Raw genomic sequence first — 8,772 nt, forward strand, 5'->3', positions numbered from 1 at the left:
GGTGACACAGTACTAGTGTGAAGTCACCAGAGACCGTTGAAAGTGCATCTGTGATCACATCTCATTTTTTTCCAAATATAACCCTGGATGCATTCAGGAAGCATGTTAACACGTCATTTAATTACTTTATAATAAAAATATTTTATGTTAAGTTCAAAAAACGTCATAAAACTAAGCCTTATACCAGTGATTATAGTTTATGAAGCCTGTAAGCACAGACTTATCATTATAAATATTAAATACCACCTTTTCGGTAGGCTCATTTATTTTCAAAGCATTTTGCAATCTTAATTGCTCACATCTGCGAATACCTTCGGAGAGAGTGTTATTAAATTCACTTATAAGGGTAGAAACTTAGGCATAAAGACCTAGAGCTGATCACCCCGCAGAGCTGAATGGCGACAGCCACGTTGGTGGAATGACAGGCAGGCTGCTTGTCCTGCTGTCTTCTGTCTTGAAGGAGGCAATCTGAGTGCCACTTCATGGGTGCGAGAGGAGGGGTCGGTGCCCAGGCCCATCGTGCCACACTGTCCTGGGCCGGGTGCCAGGTTCAGGTCACTGCCACTGTGGCCAGAAGGCTATAGGTAAGCGGGCCAAGCTGGTCTGGTGCCCACGGGCTTGCCCCTCCAACCCACTCGGTTTGAGTGTAGTTTTATACAAGCGTGCAGCAGTGGTGTAGGGGCTTTGTACTCTTCTCCATGCAGTGTGGCACAGTGCAGGTGGTAACCCCAGGCATTGCTCGTGTACTTGAACAAATCTTCCCTCTGACATGCTGAGATGGACACCACTAAGTGGTCAGACAGTGAGGAAACAGAGCCTCCTGCAGGAGAGGACCTGGGCACTGGTCCCATTCACAGCCCCACAGCTCTCAGGTCTGGTGCCAGCCTTTCGGCCCCAAGGCTTGGGACAGGCGTTGAATCCAGTGTCTTGCTGTACTAAAGCAGGTAGCACTTCATTACTTATCAGTAGAACAAAATCTAATGACTTCTGGCTTGGCCTGCCATGTGCATGAATGGGGCTGGGGACTGGGGGATGTGTAGGGCGCCTGAGGAATGAGCAGGACGTTTGCTTGTGACCTGTAGCTGCTGCACACAGCAGTGCAGCAGACAGCAAGGTGTAAGCCTCACCTGGGGCCTGAGCCAGCAGATGGAATGGTGTGCTCCCTCCTGCTCTGGTCCTGTCTGTGGTGTGGAGAGCCCTGAGTGGTGGGTCTTGCACTCTCCCGCAGTGGGCACAACCCAATTGCTCTCCTCACCCCTGCCTGTTCCTGGGGAGCCTGTAGCACACCCCATGGCCCCCCGAGAAGCAGCATAGTGACCCAGCTTGTGCCACTGCACACCATCATTCCTGGGCCACTTTTCCAGTCCAGAGTCACACCTAATCTCACAGTTTTTCCAAAGCAGGGACTCCCCAGTTCTGACTGCCACTGTTTTCCTTATGTTGCTTTCCCTGTGACTCCAGGGCACTGAGGAGTCACCCCTGTAACTGACCAGGGTGCTGTTCCCAAGGGCTGAGCTGGACAGGAGCCAGAAGTCTGAGGTGGGAGAGTCCACATGTGTCTCGGGGACCTTTGTGGGAGTTTGGCTCCCTTCTACCGCCCCTGGGGCCGTGGAGAGGGTGTCATTTCCTGCTCAGTCTCACCTTGCATTTTCCTGCAGTAGCTGCGCTTCATGCACTTCTAGAGAAAATCACTGCTGCCTCCTGCAGCTGCTGCCCCCTGAGCTTAGCTAGGGCGTTGCTGCCTCAACTGCAGCTGGATCCGTCTCTGCCAGTCCAGCTGCCCACCTGTCAGGGTTCCAGTGGGAGCAGGTGAAAGGGAGGTCCAAGTCCCTGCTGCTCCCAGGCGTCAGCAGCAGCTCCATTCAAGGGGCCACAGTGATGACCAGGGGACGAAGGGGAGCTGCAGGGGCCTGGTGGGTGCAGGAGAGGGTGGAAGCCAGCAAGATCCCCAGGAGGGCTGCCAGGATCCCAAGGCCAGTAGCTGTCTCTAGCAAGAGAAGGAATAAAAGACAGCAGCAGCCACAGGCGGTCGAGGGGGCTGAAAGGGGACCACGTCACTGACTTGGGGAGCAGGCGGCATGGAGTCCAGGGGGACACTGGCAGCAGTGCTGCCAGTGTTATCACAGTGAAAGGGGCAGGGATTACCAACATGAATCCTCAGCACCCTGAGAGGCAGGGTCCCTTCTGGGGACAGGGATACCAGCTTAGGGTGAGCAGGGCCCAGTATAGATACGGGGTGCAAGCAACACCCAGGTAGAGGGCTCAGAACACCAGGGGGCAGGACCTGAGCACCAGCGCAGTTGGAGCGCTTGGAGCCCCTGCCCTGATTAGCAGTTTCCAAAAGCCACTAAGTGACGTGGCAGTGCCCCTCTTTTTCCTGTCTGGTTGTTCCCTGTTTGAGGGAGGTATAGAGCAGGTTGGAAATGCTCAGGATTAAAACTGCTTTGCAGGGCTGAGATGCTCCAGAAATGCGGAGCAAGTAGAAGCTTTCTGCCAGCCAAGCCTTTAGGCCCTGCCCCCATGAGTTTGGTCTGCTTCATGTGGGAGGTGACTTGCTCAGACACGCTTCCACACGCGTGGCCACTGAACGCTTCTGTGAGCCATGTGGGTCCAGCGCCTGTTGCCTGGGTTTACTGTGTAAGAACCATGTCTGGATGTGCCCAACATCACCCTTCACACTGTGGCCTACAGCGTCCTGGGGACGTGGTACAGAAGTGGCCTGAGGGATGCTGTGGGAATGACCACTCAGGCTTCCAGGGTATTGCTTTTGAAGAGGCTCACAGAGCCGAGTGGACAGGTTCAGGACACGGGTTCAAAGGGGCTCCTACTGGGAGGAAATATACTTAGTAGTGAGGGAACCAGCCTGCCGACCTCGCCCATTAGCACATGCCCCACCCCCATCGCCACCCCACCACCCTGTCCCATTTAGGCTGCTTCGTGCGTCCTGTCCAAGGTGACTCATCTCTGAAGGCAAAGGGAGCCCATGCAGCATTTGTTATGTAAGGCCTGAAGCATAGAAGAAAGTTCTGTTAAGGGATTTTACTCTCTAATATTCCATTTTTAAAAAATTGTTGAGTGATTTCTAATTCATAGCTTAGAAGTCAAAAAACACAGAGAGGTGCTTAGTATAAAGTCTGCTTTCCAACCGTGTGTTTCTCTGCTGGTTTTTCTATATCCTTTGTAAGAAATCCTTCCTTACTGATTTCTAGGAACTCTTTCTTTTTAGGAACTCTTTATATATTAAGGGCATGCATTATGTGTGGCTTCTTGTGTGTCAGCAGTGCTTCCCACAGCAGGGCCGACATGAATGTTCGTGCTCACACTTAGCCTGTGTTCTACATACACGGTAGCATGTGTACCTGGCTCTGCCTCACTCTTGATTACTGTTGCATACTGGAGCGTCTCCGTGTTAGTAGGACGCTCACTTTTATAAAGCTGCGCAGCATTTCAATACTACATCATGTGTTTCTTACTGATGGATGCTAGCTCATCTCACTTTTACAGTAATGTCATACAGGGGCTGGCCAGATAGCTCGGTGGGTTGAAGCGCCTGCTCAGGCAGAGTGCAGGGACCAGGGCTTGATCCCTGGCATGCCGTGCTGGCCCCACCCCTGGGGCATGCTGAGACAGCCACTGAGACTGGGCGTGGTGGCATGCGCCTGTAATTCCAGCACTTGGGGGCTGAGAACAGGAGGATCTGATCTAGATAGTGAGACCCTGTAGACCCTGTACTAGATATGTAATAATGATGTCAGATGAGAAGCTTTGTGCCATTTTGCACAAATCTTTAACATTGATTCTTAAAGGTGACATTGCAGTGGTGTTTTGTTTTGTTTTGTTTTGTTTTGTTTTGTTTTGTTTTGTTTTGTTTTGTTTGAACCAGGGATTGAACTCAGGCCCTTGCACTTGCCAGCGAAGTGCTTATTCTACTGAGCCAGCTCCCTGGCCCCCGACATTGCAGTTTTATAGATGTTGCCAAATTATCTCCCACAGGTATTATAAAACTGATACTTCTACTGTACGGAAGTGCCTACTTCTCCACTGCCTCATCAACGGAGCATTGTACAAGTGTTTTTTCTTGGGTCAGCCTAGTAAATGCTCCTGTACTAATAAAGTTGGGCATCTCTGTTTTCATTGGACTATCTACTCTAAGTGTTTGGCCATTTATCTACCAAGTTCTTGATAACTTTCTTATTGATTTCTAGGAGCTGTTCATATATTGAGCTTATAGGCTTTAATATAAGGTGAAAGTACATTTTTCTCAAGGGCAACCAGTAAATTTCGTAAATTACTAATGATGGTTTTTTAATGTAGAAATTGGTATTTTTGTGTAATTTTGAAATTATAAGCCATTTTACTGGATAGTGGCCCCTCAGTTCATGAGCTTGATTCTTTCCACGATTCTAGTCTCAAACCAAGTTGAATGAGAACTAACTCAAATTGAGTGGGTAGGTTCCGTGTTGGCCTTGTGGGGAACTCTGGGTGCTGTCCACCCCTTCTGGGGCCATGGAGAGAGCTGAGCTTGAGAGCCAAGGTCCCATTATATGCGGACTTTCAGTTTTAGTTAGAAAAGCCTCTTGATTTCAAGGTTGCCGAGCATGATGGCACATGTATCTCCCTTCACACTGGAGCATGTGGGAGGCTGCGGCAGGACGATTTCTGTCAGTTTGACACTAGCCTGGTCTACATAGTACGTTCAAGGCTGGCCTAGAATACCTTACAAGAGCCTGTTTTTAAAAAGCCAAAGTTACTTGTCCATGATTTATTTCAGCACTTTATGATTTTATTTTTTATTATTTTCAAAATGTATTTGGTACATGGTCTCACTACACAGCTTGGACTTGTAGGGGTCCTCCTGTTTTCAGCCTCCTCAGCACTGGGATTACGGGTGTGGGCCACAATGGTGTGGGTGGGACTGTGTGTGGCATGTGGCGCTGGGGATCGAACCACAGTTCCTGTGCTTGCCTAAGTAGGTACTTAGTCTGCTGAGCCATCTTGTTGGCCCTTAACAAATCTTTTAGCTTTCTTTTTAAATTTATTTTTAGCAACTTTTATCTTTCTGTTTGGTGCTACATAAATGTAGGGTAATCTTCTAAAGCTATTTGTTTATATTAATTACATCCTATCTTACTAGATTTTTATAATCTAGTTTCATTTGATAACTTTTAAGTTAAGATATGTATATCCTATTAAATATTATTTTATGATATTTTATTAAACTTTAAATACTGAATTTTATCAGATACTTTTGCAGCTTCTACAGAGATGATGCTATTTTTTCATTCTTGGATTTGTTAAAAGATAGAACAAATTGCCCATGACCAACCTCCAAAACCACTTTTAAAAAGAGTTTTGAGTTTTACTTTGACATGAAATCATATTGCACTGTTCTCAGCCACAGTCTTTTCACGAGGTTGTTCTTTTCTGAAGCATTTGCAATACATGAGCTCATTTGATAAAATACTAAGCAAAAAACTCTTAGAGGGACCAGGGAGATGGCTCAGTAGAATAAGTGCTTCCCTGGCAAGTGCAAGGGACTGAGTTCAATCTCCGGTTCTGCAAAAAAAAAAAAAAAAAAGAACCACCTAAAAAACTCTTACATTATATACACTCACCTCATGATTTAACAGCTTCCATTTTCTTTAGGTGTGAAAAAGAAAAAAACATTTGTTTTCACAAAGGTTAATTTACAGTATGCCCATGTTGAATTCATTGTTGAACAAAGTAGACAAATATGGGCAGATGAGTCGGGATTAGTGCGTAGATAAGTGGATCAGAGAAACACAAAGTTAGTAAATTTAACTTGATACGGTGTACACCTTCCGAACCCTTTCTTGAGTAGAAGTGGGGAGCGTGTCAGATGCAGTGTACCCCCAGCCTAGAGCTTGTGTGCTATTTATTTATTTATTTATTTTTTCTTTTCAAAGTTTTATTGATAAACATATAGCAATGAGATAGTTTCAAATCGAATCGAAAGTACAGTTTCAACAAATAATACACTGCATATATTCTTCTTAGTGGTTAATTGCTGTACAAGATGCAGACTTGTGATCCTACTTACAAACACCATTAGAAAAAATCATTCTATTGCTTGTGTGCTATTGATGAGGCAGTGGAGCAGGGCAGCGCCCCTGAAGCCAGTCGCCTTTCACATGTGATGGTTTGGTGTAATATCGTAGATCTCAACTGGGTTGTTCGTTTTTATTTTTGAGGCAGCTGGTAATAGGCAGATCTCCCAGAAGCCAGGGGAAGTAGGAAGGGGCCAACATATTGAAAACTCCAAAGTGACAATTTTCTGTCCAGAAGCGTCTTCTATAAACTATGTGGCTAGGAATTGCACACCCATGTGACAGGCTGCTGTAGTGGGTGGTTGATTTAACACGGGAGTAGCAGGTTGCAAATGGCACTCAGCCCTTGTGTTCTGAAACGTCTCACATTGAAACTAATTTTGACTAAATGACTGTTCATAATGATATGAGTTTTAAAGCTTTGTCATAGTTTTTCACAAGGGACAAACCATCAGTAACACTCACAAATGCATTAGTACAGCAGCACCAGGAGCTGGGACCCACGGTCTAGCCTTTGAGTGTTTCTCCATTGGCTCAGTCTATGTATGCCAACTCTCCTTCGTTATTCTCTGATATTTCTTAAAGGAGATCACATATACATGGCATAAAGAAATATACAGAAGAATAATCAGAAGAAAGTTACTGAAAATAAATGGCCAGTCAACACTGGGCAAGACAGGGCACGGCTGCAGAAAACTGTCACTCTCCAAGTCCGACCTTGATGGGAACCTGGAGCCAGTACACTGGGTCACCCCTGCACAGTGGGGCGGTGGCATGTCCAGGTGGAAAGCAGCTGAGCCATCACAGAAACATGAAGGTAGAATGGCTGTGCTTCCTGAAGAGTGTATAATAGAGAGTGCCTTGGTTAATGTCTCATTGCTGTGACAACATGCCTGACCTCCACAAGTCCAAGGAGGAAGGATTTATGCTAACTTCTCAGAGTTTGTAGAAGTTCTAATCTGTGTATGGCTGGCTCCAAGGCAAGGTGGTATGGCATGGGAGAAATGGTGCATGGCGCGGCGGGCAGGAGCAGCGAGCCTTCCTTCTTTCCTTTTGTATTCCATCTAGGCCACAAGCCTGCTGGGTGGTGCCATCCACTTTCCGTGGGCTAATCTGGTGTGACTCATGCATGATCCAGGCACCTCTCAAAATTCCCACTTATGCGTGTCTGAAGCTTTGGGGGGACCCCTAGATGTAAACCCTAAAAGGCAGGTAGCTGTAAGCCACACAATTGGTCTGTTTATGTTGATTCACCAACTAACATTGCACACTGATTTCCTGTTGTGTGTCCAGCACTAGTCTAAGATGCAGCAAAAGGCCCAACTGTCTTTCTGCACCTCACATAGTCCCGACCTATCAGGAAACACCACTGTGGGCCAGAGTGGCTTACAGGGTGCTCTGGTGAGTTCAGGTGAGTCATCAACTTTGGGCCCTTTTTCTTTGTGGACTCTGGAAGTATAACCTTTAATGTGATTTTCCTTTATATGTGCACCATTAGGCTTTCATAAGGAGAAATTGTGGCCCCTCGTCCTGACTGATGCTTCTGAGCACAGCTGCTGTGCGTTGCAGTCCTGTAGAGGATCCTTCACGCCGTGCCGAGTTCCCACCAAACTCCGAAATCTTCGCCTGTGTTTGGCCTGAGCTGCTTCACCGACACTCCACTCCAGGTCCCACACGTCCTGAATCAGGTCTTGGGGCTGTCAGGTGCCACCCCAGCAGGGAAGTGCCCTGGTGGCAGTAGGGGATGGTGTAGACGTGTGCTTTCATGGGTCATTTCCAGGAAGCAGAATGCTCTTCTGAACGTGCACTTGCAGCTCGTTTTTACAGAAGCGGAGTTCAGTTGGCAGCGCTTTCATCAGCTAGAAGGGACTTTGAAAGCAGTCATGACAGGTTCCCAAGTTTTTGGGGGTTTTTTCCGGAACCGGGAATTGAACTCAGGTTGCAGTGCTCCCCTGACAGATGCGTGCGCCGGCAGCGGACGTCCCTGTAAATGCTAGGGGCAGGCGCCCCTCGCGCACACCGAGCACCCCCCACCCCCTACCTGCTTCGGGGAGGGAAAAGGCTTCTCAGCTTGAGAGCTGCGGACCTTCTGTGCCGCCCCTCCGGCCCAGCTCTTCTGTGGAATGTTTGAACAGGCCCGATAGCACACTCCCTGACAGCCCAGACAGAGTGTTACAGGGAGAACAGGTGGGCATGTTTGCAAGGTAAACTTTCCCCAAAGCAGCGATCTGACAAATGATGTGACGCTGCTGATTCGGTTAATGTTTCTCTCTGTGCCTGCTGTGTACACAGCACCCTGGCTGGCTCTGCAGCGCCTGTGTGGGCACCACCCTGCCCGGCCATCGCCTCTCACCTGGTGCTGGAGCCAAATGCCTCAATCATTACACATCATTAGTCTGCCTGCAGCTCACAGATCTCCCCGCCTCCCGCCAGCCGTTACCTCAACTGCCAAAACACAATCTGTCCTGATGTTTGGTGAACCCAGCAGATGCTGGGGTTCCATGGCTGGGGTTGGCACGTTCACCAGCCCAAGCACTGTCCTTAATCCACTTTCCTCCAACAGAGATGTTCCTCCTGGCACTGTGCCACTTTGCCCCTGTACACAGTGCCACCCTGGCCGGGGACAGTGTCCAGCTGGCACCCAGGGCCTCCCCCAAAGTTGCTTCACATGAACTTCAGTGTCTTGCACATGTCTCTCCCAGGA

The sequence above is a fragment of the Octodon degus genome, unplaced genomic scaffold (genome assembly GCF_000260255.1).
Source record: "Octodon degus isolate 3935 unplaced genomic scaffold, OctDeg1.0 scaffold00022, whole genome shotgun sequence".
Taxonomy (NCBI): Eukaryota; Metazoa; Chordata; class Mammalia; order Rodentia; family Octodontidae; genus Octodon; species Octodon degus.